At 42.6% G+C, this 27,469-nt stretch overlaps 1 long non-coding RNA gene across 1 annotated transcript; it reads left to right on the forward strand.

The window, feature by feature from the left end:
• Positions 1-24,848: 24,848 nt before the first annotated feature.
• LOC146805783 (uncharacterized) lies at positions 24,849-26,466 on the forward strand. The gene is made up of 3 exons (XR_014967510.1): positions 24,849-24,894; positions 25,002-25,119; positions 26,350-26,466. It is a non-coding gene; the product is annotated as an uncharacterized LOC146805783 (long non-coding RNA).
• The last annotated feature ends 1,003 nt before the right edge of the window (positions 26,467-27,469 follow it).

The following is a 27,469-nucleotide window of genomic DNA, read 5'->3' on the forward strand; positions in this document are numbered from 1 at the left end:
GCCACAAGCCACATTCGGATAGATAAACTCAGTTTTTTTTTTTTTACTTTTTACTAATCTCTACCCGGCTAAGCTAATGGTGCTAAATGAAGTGCCAAAAGTTCACAATGACAGGCAGGCAAGCACATTTTAACATAAATCTAGATATTTCCCTATCTTTCTTATAGTTTTAACACCATTTATTCATTTCCCATTAGAAATATCTTGCATTCCGTAACGAAATACATTATTTCAAGAGATGCCTTGTAAGTTATGAGCTGTATGTGCCCAGATATTTGTCTAAAATAAGAAAAGGAAAGAATGAAAATAAAAACTACTGTTCACTTCTAACACTCTAGCCTTGTCATGATATGTGAATGCTTTAGTAGTTACTTTATTGCAGTACCTAATTATGGATACTTTATAAAATATGCTGAGCCATTGAGGCAAACAAAACAAGGATCGGTAAAGCCAATAGGCACAGCTTTGATTAGTGAAGATGTTTATGAACTGATCATGACTTTTGTGGGGGTTTGTATTGTAGGTGATTCAGTTGGAGGTTGAATGTCAGTGGGCGGATGGATATGTGAAATTTGGTTGGTGAATATGCGTGCTTGGAAGTTAGTTGGCAGTGCTTTACATTGGTGGGCGAATGTGTGTCAGAGCAAAGGAATAATACCATAATTATTAGTCTTGTTCATCTTTTTTTGTACCCTGCATAAATTGTATCGAATGATTTAAGGATGCAAGCCAAAGTACTGGCTGACAAGCCAGATCTGAAGTTCCCCAGGCATCATGATGTAATGACTCTGTTTATAGTCATATAATCTCCGTGTATATCCTACGTCCAGTCTCAACTATAATTCAGAGGTTAAGTCTTGAAACAGTGGTTAAAAAAAGATGTCCTGGGTTATCACCACTTCCAAAAGCCTAAACCTGGACAAAGCTAAATGTAGGTATCATACGTATTACGAAGTCAAAACTGCCTATTGATATTAAAAGAAGAGATTGCATTTTGACATGACTAGGCAAGCAAATGTTATAGCAGTGACACAGTATATGGGGTACCATTTGTTAAATCCAAATGATGTTAATTTCCAATGTTATGGTTCCATCACAGTGTACATCTTGTCTTAGTGCTACAGTATTGTACCTGGATTAAAAGCTTGTATTCTGGCCTCAATAACAAGTCAGTGAAACAGCTAGAATCAAAACAAAGAAGCCAGCCTGCTGATGGGACTAACCGAGCTGTTCCCATCACCCCTGCCTCAGGCCTCACATTAGCTCATTAGGTTGCAGAGTTACCACCAAGATGACTCGGATATGCTTAAGTGTACCTGTCCAAATATCTCTGCAAAATGACTAACTAGTAGAACTGTATTCATGTCAGCATCTATCATCTGGAGACAAGGATTCAGACTTTGAACACGTTCCAATGAAGCAAAGACAAAAATAGAACATCTACAGTTTAGGGAAGATGGGGTATTGAAACTTGATAAACTATAATACCTGTGTAGAAAAATGAATTCGGAAACTATGGGGGAAAGGAGTCTCAGTTTTCATAACTGTGGTATGTCAGTACAGCACGTTTTTAACAGAGATTTAGCTGTGTGTTTGCATACATGTATTGACAACCAATTTACTCCATTGACCTAGCTGGTCATTGCAGCTTTCCAGACATGCTAAACTGGAAAAAGTTCTGAATTATGTGAAGAATGTAAAAGGTTGGAATATTTTTTCTTGAGTTTTATCAAAAGTCATTTCTAAAGCAGTCTTGCTGACTAAGGATCAACTACATTATGTTGTACTGTTGATGACATTACAGAGACTATAATCTATTGTAGCGTACTGTTTATTCACCAATTATTTGACAGTGCCACAGTGCCAGTTTGTACAGGCGGTTGAAGTTGGTGGTCAACTGCACTCATTTTGGGGGGGATAAGGACTAAGGGCCCAATTAAATTTTTGACGGACAGATTAGTCACCATTGTCTTGACGGAGGAATTTACACCCGCCAGGACATGACTACTCCATCTGCCAAATTTATAAATAACCACCTACCAAGAGGTAATTTTTTAAAGCCATTGGCAGGAACCGGCATCACAGTGGTTCCTGTCAATGGATTTTACTGGTATGCATTGGATGGAAGCAGCTCTGTAACAAACTAATCTTTTTTCTTTTCAAAAAGAAAATCCCGAAATTTGATTTTCTTTTTGTAAAACAAAAAGTAATGCTTACCTTGCCATGGGAGGCTTCTCCCATGGTGGGGGGAGCATTGAAGTGTTTTTACTGTTCCTTACCACCAGGTGTTACCGGGTAACAAAGAAGAGTAAAACATGACTACATGTCCGCCCATACACATTGGTGGGGAGGGTGGGGACATGTAGTAATTTCTCTGATGGCCCTTACTTCCCAGGGCTGTTGGAGGGGATTAATCATGAAGGAGACTACAGAGTAGTCTCTGTCAGTGATCAGCCTGAAGGACCGCCCATCTAAATGTGGCGGGTGAACCACATTCTTGGCAGTGAGGATACTCCATCGCACTTGCGACGGAGTAACCTTACCACCAAGAATTAAATCGGGCCCTTTGTTTTCATCATCAGACTTTGACCCAGACCAAGAGAGAGAAAGTCAAAAAAGAATTAAAGAAGGAAGTAGATAAAGATAGGAAAACAGTGACAGAGAGAGGGAGCAGGAATTAAAGAGAACCCGTGATAGTGGAGAAAACAGACAGATAGTGTAGGGTGATGCAAAGAGGCATGAAGAGAGTGACTGGCACTTTCAGTTGTCTTTGTGGCATATTTACCTGACATTAGAATAACCTCAGAGGCATGTTATTACATATGAAGTCAAGCAATTCAGTCTATTTACTGGAAACTGCTCTCTTGTATGAGGTTCGGCCTCTACATTAATGTCAATGAATTATTTTGCCATTGCCGACATACGATCACACATTGCACATATAAGACTGATGAAGTTTCTGCTGTCTTTGTGGCATATTTACACAACCTCAGAATTTGAATGTGCCACATAACTGGCCCCCACTGCAAAGGAGAAGATGCAGTATGAAGGAGTGTTGCTGATCTCTCTGCAACGATACAACATCACTAAAGGTTCCTCACTGTTGCCATATGTGTTTCACAATCTATAGAATATAATTGTATCTGGTCAAAATTTCCTTTTTGAGGAGATGCTGGGGAAAATTAGTATTGTTCTGCTGTGTGTTATCATTAACAATTAACAGCATTCAAATATAGCATGAGTATTTGAATAGTACCCAAATTACAAAAAGCAGGGACAGTGGAGATTTAGAGACCAGCAGGGGTTAACTCCCCAAATATACCACTGTGAAGCACAACAGAACTTCTGGGTCTATAGTGAAGGCAGAATAGAGAGGGCACAAAAAAGAAGAAAGACCTAGCTAAGATGGATTATTCCTTTAAAAAGGACAATTTCCCTCACCAACCATAGGTGCCATGATTCATCATCGGGAACCTCCTCACATTGTGGTGCCTAGTCACAGTGCAGGTTACAAATCCCTCACTGAGAGGGGGGAGCTCTGCAGATATTTATTTGTGATGTATAATAAATACCGTATAATGAACTCAGGTGATGAAGTCAGTAAAGCATGATCAAAGAAAAAATCTGAGAGTAAAACTGACTACAGGGTACGCATGTATCTTTACTAGTGCATCCCTGGGCAAGGATTAAAAAACAGGACACAGCACGAAAAAATAGACCTGCTTACTCGTGTCACTAGGAAAGGTCAACATTAGGTCTGGGCAGTGAACTCCCCTCCGTTCATGAGTTTTTCATTCCGCGGAGTTCCGAAAAACTCACAGAGCAGAGTTTTTTCCAAACTCGCCAACATTAAGTTGGTGAGCACAAGTGAGGAAAATCCAATGTTAGACCACCTCCCAGTGAGATTTCTCAACACGGGTGGTTGTGGACGGTCCTTACCGCTCACGTTAAGAAATCATCAATTTGCGTTGAGGAAGCTGTCAGTCAAATAGAACATTTACTCGAGCGGCAGAAAGAAACAGTGCCCTCTTGCGCTGCGCATGGTAGCATTTGTGCTGATTTTCCATCATGGGACAAACACCAGGCACTACAAATCTGCACGAACAGCGTAACCTAACGCACTCTGCCGCTTGCAGAACTCCGTGTAGCTTGGCGGAGTACGTGAAACTTCACGAAATCAGCCCAGGCCTAGCCAATATGTTTCTGCCTATAACCCTGAAAGAGATGTTGCAGCATTCATCGGGACCTTAGATCATGCACTGAGAAAGATACAATATACAACTCCAATTGTCCATCAGACTTTTTATATTCTGATTGGTTATTCTGTATTTTCAACATTCGTCAGACATTCCTCTTAATTGTTTTCATACATCAACTGGATAAAAAACATCTTCGTTGACAAGAAAAGAAAATACAGCCAAGCCAACACATGTTGCTTCTTAAGGGGTTTGGAATGCACGAACAATTGAATGTTAGATAGATTCCTTATTCCATTTTGTCACTGCCAATATTAATATTCCTTACGGTATGTTTCCAAACGATTCCCAAACACTGTAGCCTCCTTCCAATAAAAAGCTGTGATCGCCTGTAATGACAGTGCTTCGTCTTGTATTTGTGCTCAAAAACAAGATTTTGAATAATGTAAAGTAAATACAAAACCATCCAGAGGTCATTATAATATCCAAGCGCTATAGGCAGGGGATCCACTGGCGGTCACCCAAAGACATTGGACATAGCACCTCAACTCAGGCCCTGGCGTGGGGCTTAGGCTATATTCTGTCCTGTAAGGGCCACTGTGAGCAGCTGCCACTATCTCCAGAACTGAATAGTGCATTACAGTTTTTTTGTTACATAATAACCCTGGGCGTAGTACTACACTACGCTCGAGGAGCATGCGTAGTTTGCGCAACTACGCAAATTGCACTTAGCACAGTGCAAAAACGCATAGCGTAGCGGGCATTTTTTGCTTGCTCGCGGTCCTCAACGTTAAGTTGGCGACCGCGAGCGAGCAAAATCAACATCCAGGCGAGACTTTTTCCGCGTTCGCAATCAGCAACATCAAGTTGCCGATCGCGAGCGTGGAAAATAAACCTCCCGGGGAGGTCAGGTTTCTCATTGCGAGTGGTCACGTATGCTCGCAACCACTCGCGATGAGAAACTACCAGTCCCCATTGTGAAAGCTGCCGCTCGAGTATAAATCTACTCGAGCGGCAGAAAACGACCGCTTGCACAGTGCCGGATGCTTGTCCGCACTGTGCAAACATTGCAAACGGCATTTCCCTACTGCACTACGCAGTTCGCATAGCTATGCATAGCGTGCGTAGTGCGAAGTGCACTTCACTTAGCTACGCGTAGCGCTACTACACAAACTACGCCCAGGGTAAACAGCATTGATTATATCAACCTCAGAACGATGGAATACATTAGTCCACTGAACCACCAGATCCAGCCAGAGGAATTTTTGAACATTTTCCCAAGGTTTCCTGCAGTATGAAACCCAGCCGCGGCCCGTGGAGGGAGTTCCGTGGGGCGGTAAGGCGGGACGGGGGAGGGGCAGGGTGGGGGGTTCTAAAAACCGGAATATGGATAATTGCAGGTAAGTAAACAATTAAATAAATAAAACGACTTTTGCAGCGCGCGCTTCATCGCAAAATGCGATGCAGCGTGCAATACGAAATTCGTTTTATTCATTTAATTGTTTACTTACCTGCAATTATCCATATTCCGGTTTTTAGAACCCCCCACCCTGCCCCTCCCCCACCCCGCCTTACCGCCCCATGGAACTCCCTCCACGGGCCGCGGCTGATGAAACCGCATGAGAATTTCTAGAATGCCCCAAAAAAGATATTCAGAAAACATAGTCACACTTCACATCTGCTAGAGTATTCCAAAAATGTGTGCAGGGGTAGCAAAAATAACATACCTGGTCCACAGGGAGAGATATATGTAAGTTTGTATAATATTGAATAATGCTGGTTAAATGCAAATTCACTATATAAAGTAAAAGGTCACAATCGGAATCCCATTTAAATTGCTGTACTTTTTAACATAATTTGCTCAGCAGCCTTTTTATTCAGATAGTAAAGAAATAGCAGATTAATGTATGAAAAATTGAGGTTTCTCCCATGGCATGGGGGTCATTTTGTAATTGTATTTGTAATTTGTAAATCTACACTGCCCCATATACCATGTTTTGCCTGGCAGAGACAGAAAAAATTGACATATGTTCACCATCCTGAAATAGGGCAGGCAGACAAATGGCTAAACCTCTGATAATCATTACTCTGTCATGCCGTGCGAGGTGTATGTTAGCGATGGAGACGGAGTAGTACCCACAGTGCACATACTGAAGGGTCACTAGAATCTAAATAAGACAGGAGGACCTTCAGCTTGGTGGGGACGGTACTCCATTGCTGTTGCACTGGAGTACCCTTTCCACCAAACTTATATGTCTGCCCCTTATTCTAAATGTGCCAAAGTCTAAATGTACCAAAGTCAGAGATTCTGAATGGAACAACTTTTTATTTTTCTGAGGAAATAAAGCTTTGAATTCATTCCACCCTAGTGGCATTTTACTATTTACTGAATCAACATGATGATGAATCACTTCAGTTGAAATATCTCTACCTCCATTTCTGCTATCCATGAAGGCATAGTTTGCTTCATATTGCCATTCTCACATTCTTGCATTAGTTTGGGAGTACTTGAAATCTGAACTACTACATTATCAATGCATTTACTTTCACTTTCTACTCTGAACTTCCATAAAAGGCACCTCCAAGGTTTATTCACAGAACAATATTGAAGCCCATTTAATTGAAACACAGCGTATTAATCATAATACATAACACACATCATATAGAATTTGTTTATACTGAATTATATAAATCATTAAAAATATTAAAACTAATGACTTCATAAAGATAAGCAATACATCTCTTAATACATTACTCTATATGTTAAAAAAATTGATCTCCTGGAGGAGCATTGAGATACTTACATCTGATACAAGAACATTCTCCCAGAACTGGGACGCCTGTTTCCTAAAACTTCTATAAGGGGTAGATTAGGATCAATCTGTTTTAACAGTTGCTTGTGACTAAATAAGACATAGGCTATCAGCTGGGTTTTGCAGCACTGGAAGAAGCCGGAGACGCTAGTGAAAAGAAGAAACCTAGACCATTAATGTACTAGGAGAGCTATGGCGAAATGTACTTCCGTTGTGAGCTGCCTCATACAGCTTTATCCAAGGTAACTGAATTCATGAAATCAGTCTGGAAATGATGTGTGAAGACATCTGCATGAAAATTACAAACAGAGCTGAAATGCCCTCCTTCATAAAGTCTGTGAAATTTCCAAAGAAACTTCACTGCCGTGTCCAAGTAACTGACTCACTCAGCCTAACTGGCCTATGTGAAGACACTTGGGCTGAGATCATCTGGTAGAAATACCTGGTGCAAACTTGTCCTCTGGTGAACAGTTGAAATATGGAAATTTGCTTCTGGATAGTGGTTGTTGTGACCAAAACTATTTCACATTTATTCTTATGGATTGTTATGTTTTCCATATTATCTTCTGCTATCCAGTTATTCTCTATGTTTTCATGTTATTTTTCTTATAAAGTGTATACTTTCATAACATATAATTACAATTTGCATGGCTATTCTTAGTTCTTCATTCCATGCTGTACTGCTGTTTGGATTTTGTTACACACTTCACCCTGATGTATTTGCTCTAAAATTGCTAATTGTAGAATCCAGGCAACTAAAGTGAAGCAATGTTATTTTGAGGGAAACGTATTTACCTCTTTGAATAAGAGAATGTTCTCTTTCTGTAGGATGGACCCTTAACCACCGTTCTCCAATAGGCTGTGACATCTTTCTTCAATGCCTGCCAGAACAGTTCCACACATTATGTATTTTACATGTCACGCTATCCTACTGTTGTTTAGTGAAAAGCCCACAACAAATTTTGTGAAAATGCTTCCATCAAGCCTATGGTATAGTGCAATCTGTTATGAAGTCAAACACCCTTATCAATTGTACTAATTATAACACATGGAAATCTTCATAATGTGTGTAAAATCCTGTCTCTCTTTTTTCTTACACTCAAGTTGTGACATCGCTAATCATTTATAATAAGAAAATGATTGAACTATTTTACCTTAATATGTTATTATAATTAGATGTAACTGCTGCCAGAGCCAGTAGACAGTGTGAAAGGCAGATCAAGGAGCCGAAAACACCACTGTTTAGCCAATTAAACTGATGCAGCTTTTCAGCTCTCCTGAACTGTTTCCCTGAATTGAGTAGTCATTATCAGAAATGAGACACTTATTGCAGTATGGTCATTTCCTGAAGGACTAATATTCACTGCATAAAAGCAGACATTTATCTGCATGTTATCATACATTTTGAACCACAACTAGTTTAATGTAAGTTACTTACATTAAATTGCTTACAAGGTGTCCAGTCTTCAAAGATAAATTTGGTTGTAAACATAGTTTATGACTTTATTTATCTGCCTAATGCCTGCCAGGAATTCACAACACCCCTTTGCATGTGTGGAGACTTCTGTAACAAGTTCTTTGTATCTATAAATTCCATTCAAGAGGTGTGAAAATGGGTGTTCCAAGGCATGGCTAGAATTGGAACCATGTGAACACTCACAAACATGTACATTTTTGTTGATTCACAAATTCCTCCTAGTCCCATTTTCACGTTTGAAATGGTTGGATTTTTATTCCAACGAAAGGCAGAGTTAAATGCGTTCCCTTAGATATGCTGGGTATTATTCAGTAGAAGGGGTGCCTTTTTTGGGTATTCTATTCTCCCTGTCCTGAGTTCTCAGCTTTGGAGAACTTAGCATAGCAGGAATAGGAACCTGATTAACATGTCAGATGATCTTCCAAGTGTGATGACAAGACACCCACCCTGGCACAGCTTGTTAGGTGTCATTCTGTGAACATCTGTGACTTCCAGAAAGTTAGAAAATTCCATCCATGGAGACATCTTTGTTTATTATTGTTCTGACTTTCTTTGTAAATTGTACCAATGCAAAAAATTACTATTTGCATGTTGAATAACCGTGGGCAATGAACTCCACTCCGCTAGCGGAGATTGTGGAGAATTGTTAACTACGCATTACATTGAAAACACAGAATTCATGCAAAAACTCCAAGTCTTCCACGTAGCAGAGTAAGCTACTGTACCCACAAGCCTTTCATAAAACTACTTTACCTTTACATGTTACAAAGCATATAACCAATTCACAAAAGTGAACTTTGAAAAATATCAGGCAATGAGGGAGGTGATGATTTTTGGGCCCCCTCTAACCCAGAGGGAGGACCAAACAGATGCCTTGAACACAAAGAGCATATTATGCTGAACGATTCGGTGGTGGTCCCATCCTCCGGGGACCACCCCAAGCAAAGTTATGGGCAAAAATACAATGCTAACCAAAGGCCCAGCAAAGCATTATGGGGTGAGATTCTAGAATGCAGTGAATATTATAGTATTAGCTCTCAGCTGAGCCGGGAGAGCCCTGAGCTTGAGGAATGTTTTGATATTGGATACTATAATATTCACTGCACTCTAGAATCTCGTCCCATAATACTTTGCAGGACCTTTGGTTGGGATTGTATTTTTGCCCATAACTGTGCTTGGGGTGATCCTAGGAGGATGGGACCACCACCGAATCGTTCAGCATGATGTGCGTTTTGTGTTCAAGGCATCTGCTTGGTTCTCTCTCTAGGTCAGAGGAATTGTAGGCATACACCAAAGTAATATTTTATTGTGTAGATTATGAAGGTGTGATGCTTGGTATTCTGTGAATCTTGGGTCGGACTAGCCTATAGGGTAATCAGGGAGTGCTCGAAGGGCTGGTCTGTTACGACAGTATGTGGGCAGATTTTATGGTGTTGAGGGCCAAATGTTACTATTGATTTTCCAGATATTACCGCAAAAATTGCCTGTAGCGAGCAAAAAAGCACAAATACATGTTCTTTCCCATACATTGCAAAACACCTATAGATTGCGTCTTTGCAAGTTCATAATGGCCCTATTTGCAAATGTGGTCCACTTTTTTAGCTATTTGATTAGCTAATGAAGGCCAGACTGATTTTCGTTCCCAGTCTGACCCTGTATGAATCTTGAAGTGGGCAGACATCCATGATGTGTTAATGTTATTATATTTCTCACTGAGTGCTGGTTGTCTGTGCTCTAGAATTTAGCAGGACATGAAAGTGACCTAGCTAGCAGAGGATGAGGTGGGGCAAGCGGCACTAAACTGTCTTCTTTATTAATTCTTTTTTTTTCAGACTGTGTACTACACTTGGCCAATGGCAGTTTACCAAACATACTGAAAGGGCATTGCCTGGGATCCAGTATGGCATCTGCTCCCAGCCATATGAAGATGCACTGTCAGTATTCTCCACAGGATGCAAGTGCAGAAGGAGACTTGTATTGATGCAGCATCCTTGATTGGTGCTCTGATAGTCCAAATGTGGCTTCTACATTTTTACTTAAGCATAAGAGTTTGTCTTTTTTGCCAAGAATCTCAGATTTACAATGAAAAGATTTAAACAACATTCTGTTGTCTCCTGATTTCATTTAGATGTAGACAAACTGGATGTAGTGGTCCACCCTTCCTTATTGCCAATGAAATGTCAGTGTCCAGACAACTGCAAGGGACCAGATAAAGATTCCTGTGGTAATTCGATCAGCCTCATGGTTTCAAATCAAAGGTGATTCTTGCTTCAAAATAACAATATGGGGGCATATCAACAACAACTGGCGATAATTATCGCTAAGCGCACTTAGCGCTAGGATAATTATCGCCGGCTAGCGTTGATTTTTATCGCTGAGATAGCGTGCTATTAGCAACGCTTATCTCAATTGCGATAAAAATCCTCACGCTAAGTGGCTAACGTGAGATTATCGCTGGAAACCCAGCGATAATCTCACGCTAGCTTGTTGATAGGGACAGACAAACTTAGCCATGATATCCTCCTTCCATAGGATATCATGGCTAAGTCAGAAAAATACCAGACGTAAAAAAGCAGCGTTAACCACGGTTAGCGCTGCTTTTTTTGTCTCTAACAGGGTTAGCAATATTCTTGAACGCCCCCTGTGCATCTCATTAGAGATGCAAGGGGAAGCGTAGAGTAAAAGGGTGCTAACATGCAAATTTGCAAGTTAGCACCCTGTTGTTGATAGGGTGCTAGTTATATCTCTGCTTTTATGGCTTTTAAAGCCAAAAAAGCAGAGATAAAGCCCTTGTTGATATGCCCCATGGTGAGCATGTTATAGCTGACGCAAGTAGTACTTTCGAGGACATTTAGGGACAAAGCACAGTGGTTAACCCGGAAAATCGTATATGAATGCCTTTTAAATGGCGAGCAGCCAATAAACACCTTGGCTTTGGGCTTTGAATTGGAAAATTCATGGATTCTTTAATAAAGAGCATAAGAACAGTCAACAGTACAGAATGGTAAAATTCCAAGCGACAATTTAGCTGTAAACTATTGTAAGTATGTTTAAATATCACCCAATCCTTTCTTTCCTGTATAAAGCAAAAACAGTTTTTCCCAAGCAGCGAATTAGGACAAGAGTGATTATTGTTTCATCTACGGTTAGGAGGAGAGACCATAAGGCCATTAGATGCAGTGAGGAACAATGGGAGACACTCGCTGTATGAAGAGTGGAGAAATACATGAAACCATCAGAGATGTTTTCCCATAATTCTACAGAGCTAGGTCTACTCCCAAAGAGAGTGACTGTGATGCCTTCTTTTAGGGATTCAACCATTTCCTTCCCTACGGGAGGGCAGGCGCTTTCCTATTGGCCCAGTCCCTGTCAGCAAGGTGAAACACGCAATTATGCCAATCAAAAATGAGAAAAGACCCAGAAGGTGTTAGCAAAAATTACAATTCATTTGACTTTGTCTAAAATATGGTGGACATAGCTTTCTCCCAATTACAAGTAATTCCACCCCTGAAATAAGCAGCGCATTTACAGCTAACACAAGCTGGTGTAGATGAATCCAATAAATGGTTCTTTATAGAGAATCCTCTTGGTGCTAAGACATTCACACAACTTGAAGCATTTTACCATTTTGACTGGATTCAGCCATCCAATCAGCTTTGCTAAAGCCACTGATTGTAACTATACCTTTGGTTTATGAATTTTATAATTACCATTCAAATAAAATGTCTATTTTAATAATTTGACAACAGGAACATCTAAGCCAAAATGAATTTTGCCTATTGAAAAGATCATTGAATCATCTGAATTTGTCCATGAAGTAATCAAGGTTAGGACATTGCTCCATGTGAAATTATAACTTGTGGGAATTAAAAAGAGCGTGCTTTAGAGTCCAGGCACTTTTCATCCTAAAAATCAGCCTAAACAAAGTCAACATGGGAGTTAAATATCTCTAACATGACCTGTTACAGTTTTTTCAAACAGTAGCTCACTAATTTTGAGGTTGGCACATATTCAAAAATAGTATGCGATTTTGCAAATAACACATTTCTGTTTTGCTTTTTCCATTACTATTTACCACAATTAAGCCTGGGCAAAGCACTACGCTACGCTCGCTTAGTTTGCAAAGTGTGCGCTACTTGCACGTAGCACAGTGCAAACATTCGTAGCATAGTGCAGTGGTAATTTTTTGCTTGCTCGCGGTCCTGAACGTCAAGTTGGCGACCGCGAGCAAGCAAAATGACATCCCGGCGAGACTTTTTCCTCGTTCGCGATCAACAGCATCAAGTTGCCGATTGCAAGGGTGGAAAATAAACCTCCCGGCGAGATTCTCAACGCAGGGTTGTCAGGCTTCTCATTGCGAGTGGTCGCGTATGCTCGCGACCGGTCGCAATGAGAAACTACCAGTCCGCATTGAGAAAGCTGCCGCTGGAGTAAACATCTATTCGAGCGGCAGAAAACTACAGCTTGCACTGTGCAAGATGCCGTTTTCAATGATTGCACAGTGCCGGTTGCTTGTCCGCACTGTGCAATCATTGAAAACAGCATCTTGCACAGTGCGAACAGGGTACTACGCAGTTCGCGAAGTGCTACGCGTAGCTCACGTAGTGCAAAGTGCACCTTGCGTAGCTACGCATAGCGCTACTTCACGAACTACACCCAGGGTTAACCACAATCTGTTAGTTTGTGGTGAAGCAGAGAAAGAAATAGGTGGGACTGAATACTCAAATTGCACATGTGGTTCCCTACTTCACTGCAAAATGTTAAACGCTTCTTCGTGGGTGCTGGCCACATTGCGTTCACCCTTGAAGTTAACATTACTGTGGGAATTGGTAACTCCGTGGGGGGGAAAGTTAATTACATTTACAAGTGGAACCTTGAGGGTTCCCTTAGTGATGAGGAATTACCTGAGGAATCTGTAATTCAGATTTGGATTCATTCGTTATTCCTCATTACTCCCCAGTATTTCAGGTATTTTCATCCAGAGATTTAAGCTGCTTTCAGAAACGGAAATCTCTGTGAGAAATTGACAAAATATGAAATTTGTTCTTTTTATCTTGTTATCCCGATGGGTTTGTGTTCCGTTGCAATTACATGGTCACCTGTAATCGGCACCTAATTCAGGAGGGAAAATCTGCTGCAATTTGTAATTGTGCTGCTGAGTTTACGACTGAATTCATCTTGAAGTCCAAACCTGACCCAAATTTACAGGTAGCAATAAGCAAAATCTTTTTTTACTGCTACCAGATATCATACTGAGATTAATTAAGCATGGAAAAGAAATGGCGAATTCAGTTAATTTAAGAAAGTTAATGTCTTGGCTCGTCAAACTACTTGGACTGTTGATGTCTAAAATAAAACATTGACTATGATATAAAGAAATTAATATTACACTATTACATTAGCCTCACATTACTTTCTCTGAGATATCATTTTTTTTGCTCTTGGTATAATATTGATAATTGTAGTAGTTATGTAGCCATGTTAGGCAAAAGGGAGCAAGCAATTTTAGGTACAATTTGCATGTGCAATTCTTGAAAATATGTAAACTCAGGGCCTCATAAAACTGTTACATCGCTATGACAAAACAGCGGTGCAAGTCACTGCTCCCTCCCTGCAACACGATGGATGCGCAATATTTAATGTACAGCATTCCATGTTGCAAGGAAAGACAGATACGGTAGGAATCCGGACGTATCTGTCAGTGCAAAAGTCACGCATTGCTGGAGTTGTGTCGCAAACATGATGCAACTCCAGCAATGCATGGGGTAGGCCTGTGCCTACGGCACTACGTCACTAGTAAACCTCTGCCAGGCAGGCGTAAGTTTGCGACCCATTGGGGTCCTAGAAGTGTTGCAGTGGAATCTCATCGATTTCACTGTAACACTTTTACGCAGCTTTCTTGCGGGGAAACACCCACGCTGCATACATTATACCTGAAGCAAGGCTTTACAAGGTGACGCATCACTATGAAAATATGGCACAACGTGGTGCATTGTTTACGCCGCTGCTGCATCACAAAAAATGACGCAATGGCGGCGCAAAAGTGTTGCAAGGCTTTCATAAGTAAGGCCCAATATTCTAGAAAGGAATTTGCCACAGACACTTAATTATAAATGTCTCCATCTAAAAGCGATGCTAGAATCTTCTACAATAAAAATGCTTTTAATGTTCATGTTAACCCCTTCCTCGCTCATGACGGAACCACTCCGTCATGAGCCACGGGTGCCGTGTGCTCATGACAGAGTGGTTCCGTCATGCCGCGGCCGTTGGCGGGCGCTCCTCCCACGCGGCGCTAATTCCCCGCCTGTGCGAGCGATTAGCGCCGTGGGCGGAGTCATGATGGAACCACTCCGTCATGAGCACAGCTCATCCGTGACTCATGACGGAGTGGCTCCGTCATGAGCACAGCCCCACCGCGCTGCCCCCAAACCCCCCCCCCAGCGCTGCGGCGGAATTCCTGCCGCAGCCAAGGGGTTAAAAGGAGGTCTTGTTTTAGAAAAACAAATCTGCTCTTCTGCCAAATTGATTTTGAAAACATAAACAAGTACAGATTCACTGTTTACAATGGCAGAGCAGAAAGAGAAGGAACGTAGTCAATTCCTTGTGCAAACAATGCAGCATGTGAGAATTTGTACTCATGGTGTCTTTTTTTATATCACAGCGCCTTTGTAACATTGTAACAGCGAGGTTTTTTGGGGTGATCGTATTTCATCTTTTGCGTGGGCAATGTCCTGGCCTGTGTCCCATTTTTGTCTGAACTCGACTCACATAGTCATTCTCTTGAAATGGAGGCAGTCGTACTTCAAGCTTTTATGCACACATCATTTATTAGAAAAGGTATGTGGCGCCAAATATTTCTGAAGAAAGAAACACATGCATCAAGTCTAACATCCAAAAGTGCTCTGATGTCAGCAACAGTTCTCCAGATCCAAGGCCAATGTAACCTAGAGGCCAGACTCAGTTACACATTCCTTTGACGTCATCAGGCAATTGGTCCACGTCTTACGAAGCAGCCAAAGTCCGGCCGTCTTCAAATCCAATGCTTTTGAATTGCATAGTTAAGACTGGAAGAAAACAAAGATGTGTTAGGGGCATATTATCAAGAAACGGCGTTAAAATTATCGCTGCTTTAGCGGCAGAAAACTGCCGCTAAAGCGGCGATAACGGGCTTGATAATAAGCCGCAGAGAATTCCCATAGAAGCCCATGTTCTGGTGTCAACATGGGCTTCTATGGGAATTCTCTGTGGCATATTATCAAGCCCATTATCGCAGCTTTAGAGGCAGTTTTCTGCCGCTAAAGCGGCGATAATTTTAACATCTTGCTTGATAATATGCCACTTAGGGGCATATCAGCACCAACCGGCAATAATTATCGCTAAGCACACTTAGCGCTCTGATAATTATCGCCGGTTAATGTGGATTTTTATCGCTGAGATAGCGTGCTATTAGCAACGCTTATCTCAAAAGCGATAAAAATCCTAGCGCTAACTGGCTAACCTGAGATTATCGCTGGAAACCCAGCGATAATCTCACGAAATGTGGCGTTAGCTTGTTGATAGGGACTCACAAACTTAGCCATGATATCCACCCTCCATAGGATATCATGGCTAAGTCAGTACTGAAGCAGGAGTAAGGAAAGTAGTGATAACAGGGGTTATCGCTACTTTTCCTGCCGCTATGCTTCATAGCGTGGGGCTTGATGATAGGAGACATGTGGCTTAGCGACATTTCTACTGCCATGTTACGTCAGGAATGCCCACTTTGCATCTCATTAGAGATGCAAAGCTGGGCGTTGAGATTTTGTGCGCTAATGCAAGGTTTCACGCGTTAGCGTGACCTTGCTAATTAGGCGATAAAATTATCGCCGCTTTTCGTCCGAAAATGGCCGCAAAAGCAGCGATCATTTTCTATCGCCGCCTTGCTGATATGCCCCTCAGTTTTTATAGCATATGTATACACACTAGCATGAGAGCGCGTGCAGATAGATACACGTTCTCATAGCCACTCATACGCATGCGTGCACATAGTACTGTGTGGCGGTTATTTACTAAGAGTTACGAGGCACTCACGTGGCACTGTATCATTTTGTTCTGTGTCCACAATCGAGGCAAGGCTTTGCGTCTTTGCGCCGTGCGAGCGCCCCCTCACAAAACCTTACTAAATAACACTCAAATTTCATAGCACACTGGAAGCATCCCAACACCAACAGACTATTGAAGTCGCATCCTTTTCTTGCTGTGCATGGAAGTCACAACACCGCAACCCTGAATCTTCACATAATTGACAGTGATTAAAATAGATTCCAGGGGTTGTTGGTTTAACTTATCATGTTATTCTTGCATTGACGCAAGTTGTAATATGACTTTCTCTCAGCGCTACACATAGCCCTGCTATTTCTAATAAGCCGGTAATGGACTTCAGCCTAAGAAAAACAGGACAAAAATCCCTTTTGCTTTCTGTATCAACGCTTCCTTCTTTTAATCCGGGAGTAAGGGGTGTATTAAAGGCTTAAGTGTCTTGTTATTGCCATATTTCTCACCAAATCAAAGGTATCATTTCAGACATCCGGTAAAATATTTTAAGGGCTCAAAAATATGTTGCTGTTTGAGTCAATATCACCTCTGTTGAGCCCGTTAATTAGTGCAATGAATACGTTGTGTCTTTATGTAAACAATAATTTGTAACTTGCATGGCTTGGGAATTTCCTGCACTGGTTGTTGTGGTGCTGGTGCACAATAGGGCATAGCCTTTTAGCTGCCTCTGCAAACAGCAAGAGTATAGGGTGTGCACGTGGCTACCTGCATGTTGTTGAGCTTTAAAGACCTCTGCTGCATCCCACAGCTGCTAACATTACCTCCCAATGCTGGCTGAAGATCATTTGAACTTGCTCCTGTGCAAGTAGTGTAAGATTCCCTAAAGGCGATTCCCTTTAGGGACAGAGGGCCAGATGTATGAAGCCCTTTTCCCGTTCACAAATGGGCCGATTCTCAGAATCGTCCCGTTTGCGAACAGGAAAAAGCCTTTTGGGATGTATCATCCCAAAAGGCCCTCGCAAAATAGGGAATAGCGAATGCATTTAAGTAATCGCAAATTGCGATTCCTTACATGCAATGCAGGAAGCACCCAAGTTGTGCGATATTCCCATAAGAAATCGCAAATTACCACCAACTTCAAGTTGGTGGTAATTAGTGATTTCTTAAAAAAATTAACTTTTTTGGATTTTTCAAAGTGCAATGTGGCGCACATACATGCCCACATGTGCACGCATACATGCTCACATGTGCACGCATATTTGGTACTCGCAAATTGCAAATGTCTTCCCATTCATTCTTATGGGCCTCTAGGCCAATAGGAACGAATGGGAAAGAATTCCTTAATTGCGAATCGCAATTTGCGATTTGCAATTAAGGAATAGTGCATGTATGTGCCCCACATATGCACGCATACATATTTCAGGGGTGCTGCAGGGTGTCCTTTTGACACCCTCACACCCTTGAAATTGCATTCGCAATTTGCGAGTACCTAATGGGTACTCGCAAATTGCGAATGTCTTCCCATTCATTCCTATGGGCCTCTAGACCCATTGCGATTCACAATTAAGGAATAGTGCATATATGTGCACCACATGTGCACCCATAAATATTTCAGGGGTGCTACAGGGTGTCCTTTTGACACCCTAGAAATTGCATTCGCAATTTGCGAGTACCTAATGGGTATTCGCAAATTGCGAATGTCTTCCTATTCAGTCCGATGGGCCTCTAGGCCCATAGGAATGAATAGGGAGGTATTCCATAATTGTGAATTGCAATTTGCGATTCGCAATTAAGGAATAGTAAGGAATCGTAATTATTATTGTGATTCCTACATACATAGCATTTTACGAGTCCTTAATAGCGATTCGCTAAAAATCGCTATTAAGGGCTCGCAAACTACTAGAATGATACATCTGCCCCATAGACCTACCTCTGAAAAGGAAAAATTCGGAAAGTGATTCCTACTCCTTAATTAAGATATTAAGGGGCATATTCTCAAGGATCTATCGCCGAGTTATCGGCACTTAAGCGCAGCAAAAGTCACGATAAATTTATCGCCCCATTCACAAGCCAGTGCTAACAGCCGATATCACCAGTTTTCTGGCGATAGCATCCTCAAAAAACATCGCCACGGATGACCCCGGCAACTATCGCTAATGAGATGCAGAGTACGTGTTCTCGAGCAAAAAGCTGCGACAACACCACACCTCAACATTCTCAACGACCAGCAAGGTCAGTGATAAGAACACAAAACAGGTGATAAGGCGCGTTAGCAGCAGGAAATTAACACCAGCTCTGACCTGGTGCAAAGTCAGACAACAACCGGCACCAGACAAGGGAGCCCAGACCACAGCCATACCTGAAGACCAACAGATGGCAGGGAGCCATGGATCATGCAGCTCAGACCCCCAACAGGGCCACAACACCCACCACCACCACCCCCAGGACCACCAACCCCCCGGACCCCTCCGCCCCCTCAGACAACCACAGAGGCAGTGCAGACAAAGACAGCGGACCTTCAGAAAACGCACCAGCCTCTCAGACCCAACACCAGAGAATGTCAGTGCCCACTACAGGCGCAAAAGGACAACCATCCCACACATCCTGACCACCATTGCCCACAGGCAGATGGCACCAACACAGCGGACAACCAACATCCCACCTCAGACAAAGCTGCTGGCCTTGCTGCACATGTCGACCTCTGGTACAACTGCCAGAGTCGGAGGAGTCTCACAGCCAGCCCAATCCAAGTTACCCACAACTGTCTTGGATGCCATCATCAGCTTGGTACCACAGTACCTATACGTCCCCCACATGGCGCAGGAACAGCTGGAAACCAAGGCAAGGTGTCTATACCACAGCTGACTTCCCGCACGTGTCAGGGGGCAATTGACTGCACACATGTGCCCCCTGCTAAACACTGCACACAATAACCGCAACCCAAAGCACAAGTATTCCATCAATGTGCAGGCAACAGTGGACCACTGGGGAATCCCCACCAACGCAGACACCAACCACCCAGGCAGTGTGCATGATTCGTACATCTTCCGGCATTCCATCATCAACCAGCGCTTCCTGGCTGGCACCTACGGAAATGCATTGCTTGTTGGCAAGCAACAAATGAACACACCACACACCTCAACTCCACAATCATGCAACTCAAAACACTGGGAATGCACACGTCACAAACTCACATACAACATACCAAACATGCCCACTCACCAGACACGACAGCACAACTTACTATGGCAACCTGGGCCAGCCATGCACATAAGCCATCAACAGCATGGCACCTCAGCCACACAATAGCAGATTGTGGGAAGAGGTGGGGACCAGGCATGTGGGAAGGAGGCAAGTGACCGATGAATGAGAAGATACACAATGCCAAGTGTGGCGTGGATGTGATGGCCAGACTGCAGTATGCAGACCACACACATATCCATGTCAACATACACCGCAGTTTATTTAGTTTTTGGTGTGTTTTTCCTGTTCTGCTTTTATAGTGCATTTTCCCGCATGACAGTTGGGATTTGCAGGCCTGTCACTGGTTATCGGTGATTTTGGTATCGCGCTTGGCCTCACGGCAACTTTTTTCGTGTTTTGCATTTTTGCTGCGTCACGTTGGTTTTAACGCAGTCATTTGATGCGTTGTCGTAGGACTATCACATGGTGCCGCCATGTTGTGAATACCACGTTAACACAGTGTTATTTTCCTGCGATAGACTGCGATGTGAAGAGTTGCGTTAAGCTACTTTTGCGGTAGTTATCACACGTTCTTGAGAATATCCCCCTAAGATAGAATGTCAGTGTCTAAAGGAGTTTTAGCAGTCGCTCCACAAAAAGAATTGTAAACAATATTATATAGAGTGGGCCTTGAGCCAGCCCTTGCTTATGATCGAATGGCTTTCTTGTCTAGTTAGTTCAGTACTCCTGATTCCATATCTTTCCTCCATATTCTTGTAATTTTTTAGACTACTTTTTCTCTCTCTTATTTTAAAAGACTTTGTGATTAAGCACTTCATGTGAGTGGATGGCCTACTCCTCTCTAGCTCTCTCTCTCTTTCTCTGTCTCTCTCTCTCTCCTTCAGGTATCCTTTCTTTAGTACGCTCCAGGCATGCTCTTTTCCTCACTCCCCATCACACTCTCCACACCCTAAATCATCTTTCTTCCTCTTACATCCCCTCAATCAAAGGGCTCTTATAAGGTGTACCCGGGGGGTCCCCAGGCGCTGGGTCCTCGCGTCCTTGGTTGAAGAGCTATGTCTTGAGCTTTTTCCTGAATTCCGGAAGCAAAAGGCAGGTGCGCAGGTGAAGCAGGAGGTCGTTCCAAGACCTGGTAGCGAGGAGGGAGAAGGAACGACCCCAGCAGCGGCTCCGGCGGATGCATGGAGTGTGGGTCAGGGTGAGGGGGGAGGAGTGGGACGATGGAATGTCAGGCGGTGGTTGATGTTTGAGGGCCCAAGGTTGTGGAGGGCATTGTAGGCATGAGTAAGGAGCTTGAAGAGGCATCTTTTCTGTACGGGGAGCCATTGGGGGGGGGGGTGCTGGTTTTCCAAAGGAGGTTTAGGATGAGTCTTGCTGCGGTGTTCTGAATGGGCTGGAGGCAGTGGATTAGTTGTTTGGTGGTTCCGGCATAGAGTGCGTTGCCGTAATCAAGATGGCTGTTGATGAGGGATTTTTCCACTGCTTTGTTTTTTTTTCACTTCCACTCCAAATGTCACCATGCTCTGATGTGCCTCTGTTTCGCTCTCTCTTTCTCACCTAGCCCACCATCTCCTGCTGTGCAACACACATAGCTAATATCCTTTTCAATGCCTGTAAAACTGACCCAGTATTGACAAAGTTAATAACAGTGGCTGGTCATTACTGTAGATACAACACTGGCTTTGAATTATAGAAAAGCATTTAAATTATTGCTGACCTTTCTTGGAATGTCATTTTCTACTTCAACTATGGCCAGCACATTGTGTCTTGATGCAACATAGTGGTCAACTTGAAAGTTAAAAAATAATGCTCGAAAATGGATGGTTGATGCTACTGACTTTGCCAATGGCAAGCACATTTTCTTTTTCGAGTGTTCTAGTATTGTCGCCATGCTGTGTATACATGCACTGTGACGACCACCTTGGAAGCATAAAATAATACAATTCCACGGCTGTTGGCTTTTGCCAAAGCTGGCACGATTATGAAAACTTTGGTCAAGCCAATAGAGGTAAGTTGAATGCATTGGCAAAGGAAAAAGCAGCTGGCTATACCAATGCTTGTTCCTTGGTTCTCTTGCATGGGTGACCCTGATTTGAAGCTTTAAGCTACAGCGAACCCCGACACAATGTGGGATGCTTATGTAATTACTCATTTAAAGTAGTATTTAGTGAGCAAGCTATAAAGTGCTCACTTCTTCAGGTAGCAAATCAAAATTAAAATAAGCAAGGAGATACATAACTAAACCTATTGCTCCATGGACAGAGCAATGAACATACCACCACTCATTTACACAGAGCAACATGCATACAAGGTATTGGATCCTGAATATCAACTCCAGAATAGTGTTTGACCATAATCAAGATCAAAATATCTGCGATTTAAAAAAAAAAATTGTTTATTTATGTGTACAAGTAATGTTTATTAAAGTATCATGATATATAATAATATTTCAATGTGTTTTATATATTGTCTTTATTTTTCCCATAAATTAGTATATAAACTTATGTTAAACTATTGCTTTTTTGAAATATTCTAATTAACTTAATTTATGTGTATTATGTGTTTAATTCTTTTTCATTATGTTATACATTTCTGTGATTTTGTTATGGGCTGTAGGTGTTAGTGGAGATTTATTTGAAAATACATTCTATTTTCTTTTTCTCTTTTAACCCCCATACTGACACTCTGGTCCCGATGGACATCGAGGCCCTTTATACCAATATTCCCCAGAATGAGGCATTGGTAGCTGTGAAAAGTATACTGGAAAATGGGGATAGCTCCTGTGATCATCTGTTTGTCTTGGAATGCTTGGCCATTGTTCTTAAGGAAAATTACTTTTGAATTCGATGGAACAATCTACAAGCAAATACAAGGAGTTAGCATGGGCGCAGCGTGTTCGCCCAATTTGGCGAATATCTTTATGGGAGCCTTCGAAACAAAGTTTATCTTTAATAAATTGCTCCCTTCAGTGAGAACCTACTCCTTTGGCATCGGTTCATCGATGATATTTTCTTTATTTGGAGGGGCCCAGAAGAACAGCTTGAGGAGTTTATCCTTTGGATGAATCTTTATGACTCCCATCTCAAGTTTAGCCCCAACACTAGCAAGAAAAAAATTGCATTTTTGGACATTTGGATCCAAGCCATTGATCAGAAAATAGAGGTTTCCCTCTTTAGTAAACTAACAGCATGGAATACCCTGCTACAGTATGCCAGCTATCACCCACGTAGTCAAAAGGATAGCATCCCGTTCAGCCAATTCCTGCGCTTGCGCAGAAACTGTTCCACCATACAGAATTTTGATATACAGTTCTTGGGAAGAGGAGTTGGCCTAACGGCTAGGGCGCTCGACCTCGGACCTGGGGAACTGGGTTTGAGTCTCGGTAATGACGCTAAACATCCTGTGATTCTGGGCAAATCACTTAATCTCCCCATGCCTAACAAAAATATAAATGAATGTCCTCATGTAACGTAACTGGTGCTATGAAAAGCGCTCTGATACCTGATTGGATTTGGGTCAAGTTTGCGCTATATAAAACTCTGAAAAAAACAAAAAACATGCGGAACAACTGACAGCGAAACATTTGGACAGAGGTTACCCTTATAGACTCATTAAAGACTCCTATAAAAGTGCCAAGTATTATGACAGAACGGCCTTACTCCAGACTAAAGAGGTTAAAATTGATAACAAACTTGTCTGTGTTACCACACACTCTAACCTTGACCATAAAGTGCGACAGATAATTAACACTGAATGGCACATTCTTAATTCTGACAGTCATAAAAGTACTCTCCCCAAACCCATTTTTGCGTTCCGTCGCAACAATAATCTGAGGAATGCTTTGGTCAAAGCAAAAGCCACAGAATAATAAGTGTTTACAGAAATCCATCTTAGGTACTAACCCAGTTATGGGTACGCACAAATGTGGTCACTGCCATGCCTGTGACTCTGCCATTGTTTCCAATGAGCTCATATGGGGGAAAAGGACTTTCATGTTTAAGAATATGATGAACTGCTGCACTAGCAATGTAGTCTACCTCATTTTGTGCCCCTGCCACAAAGGTTACGTTGGTGAGACTAGTAGGGAGTTCAGAGTCAGGTTCAGTGAACATAAATCAGCCATCCATAACAAACGTCTTGGGGCCCCCTTGGTTGCCCATTGGGTAGAGTCTGAGCACTCTGTGAAAGATTTACGTTGGACCATATTGGAGCATATATTTCCCCCCAAGGACAGTAATATTGATGCCCTGAGACAAAAGAGGGAGGTATTTTGGATCTACACTCTGCAGACATATGATAAAGGGCTTAATGAATCCCTCCCTTGGGAGGATGCTATCATATCAATCTGGTATCTCCTTTTCTGTATTAAAGTGACTTCCGTTTGGACCATCAGTCTCCTTGGCTAGATGTTGTATTCAGCCCTCTTGATAGTTTCTAACTGCTTTATAGTTTTGTTCTCCTTACTATTCCATGCTGGAGACCCATTTTTCGTTTGTTTATTATCCACCTTTTGATTCGTCCTATGCTTATTCCTGCTTTAACACTGGTTCTGCCATCACCTTTGAGATTTTTTATGGTTATCTTCATTAGACATCCATGTTTATATTTTTCGCGCATGTACTTTATGATTCATTTTCCTCGTCATTATCTTTTGGCCTATTGTATTTTTCTGTTTCACCTATATTTATTTTTACTTTCTCTCTAGTTCCTTTTAAAAAGAAGTTTAAAAAAAGTTCTTTATTTTTTCCTTATCCGCTCCGCCTTTCTCGTATTCTTTTCTAGGTTGTCAATATTAGTATTGTCCATCATGACAACCTTTTATCCTTCCATTTACTATTAATTTATTTATTTTTTCTTTATACTTCTTGCTATTTTTATCTATTCCCTCCTTTGCACTCTTTACTATGTTGTCAACACCTGATCCCTTCCATCATGGCGGCCATCGTTACTTCTTCAGTCCCCTTTCTATGTTCAGCATGTGGGGTGTTAGTGTGGGACCTTCCCCATAGTCCTTCTGCTATCTCGTTGATATTTCTCGAACTGCACGTGTGGCCGTTCTCATTCCATCGCGTTTTTCCTTATAAGTAGCACACTTCGAGCCTTCATAGATCATAGCTGGTTGTGCTGCCCTGTGGCCCCGAACTGCTGAAGTCTGGATGGCGGCAAGTTTGTAAGTACTCTATTTAGGCTGCCATGTTCATCTTTCTATTAGTACTTCTCTGCAGCTCTTGTCCCTACATTTATTTTTCCCCCACGGTTCTCTGTTATACATTGCAGACCGTGTCTATGCAGACTGAGTATCAACAAGGAGCGGTGACCCGCGGTCCTTAAATTCATTTTGAAAACTTCTGCCATGATCATTGTTTTATCCTGAACAGTTGCGCTTTTTAGATCTGTAAGTAACTGTTAGACCCGGCCCTCGTAACATAGTCAGACCTAACCCCTGCACCTCACACCAGCCCCGAGCCCACGGCCTAGCCGATCCTCCCCACCAGAACACACACACCCGACCCGGACTTCCCCCGTCCGTGGCCTTCCTCCTTCGGCCACCCCGGGCCCGCATGCCCACTTCATGCACCAAGATGGCCGCCGGCCCCAGCGCGACCCTAGCCTAGAGGCGCCACTCCGGCTGGAGGACATCGCGCTCCCCTTGGGATGAGAAAGGGAGGAGCAGTTTCCATCACACCTCCGCGCTTCCCTGGGAAGGTGGGTTTCGATCGACCCGCCGGCCTCCCCGAGGGCTGGCTCCACGCCTGCTGGGTGTCTGGGGCTCCTCCCGACCCGGCCCTGAAAGGATCAAAGGACAATGGCAGAAAACCCCCAACAAGCGACCCCCAGGTGACAACACCCCTGCCTGCACAGACTCCAGACATCAAAGAGGAGTCGCCCTATAACAAGGGGTGCTCTGGGACTGTCCGGCAGATTTGCCTTGGAGTGACTCGCGGCTCCCCGAAGATCGTAAGACCTCCGAACTTGTGCTTGAGCCCTGCTGAGTGACTCGCGGCTCCCCGAAGATCGTAAGACCTCCGACTTTGTGCTTGAGCCCTGCTGAGTGACTCGCGGCTCCCTGAAGATCGTAAGACCTCCGAACTTATACTCGAGCCTGCTGAGTGACTCGCAGCTCCCACAGACTCTCTTGGTCCCGCCGGACCCCACGACGACAAGCGTATCCCCCAGCTCGAGGATTGTGATCTGTGCGCCGGGTACGCTCCTGCATTTGATTCCTTTCCCCAAAGACTGTCCCGCTACCTCCTAACCCCCCTCCAAGACTTTGTGAGCCCACGCTCTACTTGTATATATTTTGCCTTGCTGATCATAAAGATCCTACCACTCCGATCTGATAAAGATTTGCTCTCAAGAACTCCTCGTGTAGTGTCTCTCTGTCGTGTGGTGCCGAGTGTACGATCCTAGATACGAGGTTCCTCCCCGGAGGAGTCTCCCGCCAGTGCCCGGCTACGATACCTCGAGGGTGGGTCTCAGGGCAGTCAGGGCCCCCTCAGGGCCCCTCTGAGGTCGCCTTCTAACAGTAACCCTTAATTTCTCCATGGATTTTGGTGTTGCCATCCTCGGTAGAGGTAGCCTTTTACATTTTTCTTATTACTTTTCATTTTCTTTACATTTTTAGGCCATCTGCCTGTGCCGGCGCCCATACTTATCAAATTGGCTTTTCTCCATTTCATTTTAATTACACTGATTTAATCCCATCTATCTTGGTCTTTCAATCGTATTCCCCATTCCGCTTGCTACATATATTTATGTAAGTATTACCCTAGGGATCATGTAGCTGAATTAGGGGCATCATTGCAAGTATAGAGCTGTCTAGATACGTACTTACTACTCTTCCTACTTTCATATCACGTGGTGGGCTATCTACATTAGAAGGTACATTTTGTTATGTTATTGCTTCTGTCTATAGGTAAAATATTTTTACCATACACTTATTCCCTCCATATACACATCAGCATTTTCCCACTGCATCCGTGTTTATACATTGCACTGGTTCTTGCTGATCTGTATGTTTATCCATCTGTGAAATGTTTTTAAAACTTTTTTTTAACTCTTTTGTGAAAATGTACCCCTTGCCATTATCATTTTACCTCTTTGGTGATCTTAGTACACCATCTGGTTTAGAGCATTTTTTCCTTAGTAGCCACGACTAGCTCTTAAGGAACTTCTCGTAGTATATTGGACAAATCTGTAGCTATATCTTACTTCATAGACATATTCTGCCGTGTTTATGTTTTTGACTACCTCTTGTATTGAGCAATAATCTAGTTTTTAGCTGCTTTTTAGTTTTTTAAGTTTCACTGCCATTACACTGGAGTCTAGGCTTCATTATTTCGTTTTTTGTTCATTTTTTCAATTTTTTTGCCTTCTATCTGTTTCTGTTCCCTCAGTCTGTGATTGCCCCATAGAGGTTACCTAATGGCTGTACCTGTCCAGGGTTATAATCCTTGCATTGGATCTTGTTGAAAGTATGTGGATCCTTCTGTATATAACCTATCTTTGGAGGACGTGCACATGTGATTTAAGATGGTGGCGGTTGGCTTACTCTAGCATCTCTTTCCCTATTTTGTGGTCGCTCGTTATTCTTTAGTTTTCACTTGGTCACCATATACATAACTCTATACATCCTACTTGGTGTTGGTTATATTTCTCTAATTTTTCTTACTTTTCGGAATCTTATTGGAATGGTTCTAGCTCCTGCTGCTATGTTTAAGCCTTATATTCCTCTCAAATATTTA

Source organism: Triturus cristatus, chromosome 8 (assembly GCF_964204655.1).
Source record: "Triturus cristatus chromosome 8, aTriCri1.1, whole genome shotgun sequence".
NCBI classification, from domain to species: Eukaryota; Metazoa; Chordata; class Amphibia; order Caudata; family Salamandridae; genus Triturus; species Triturus cristatus.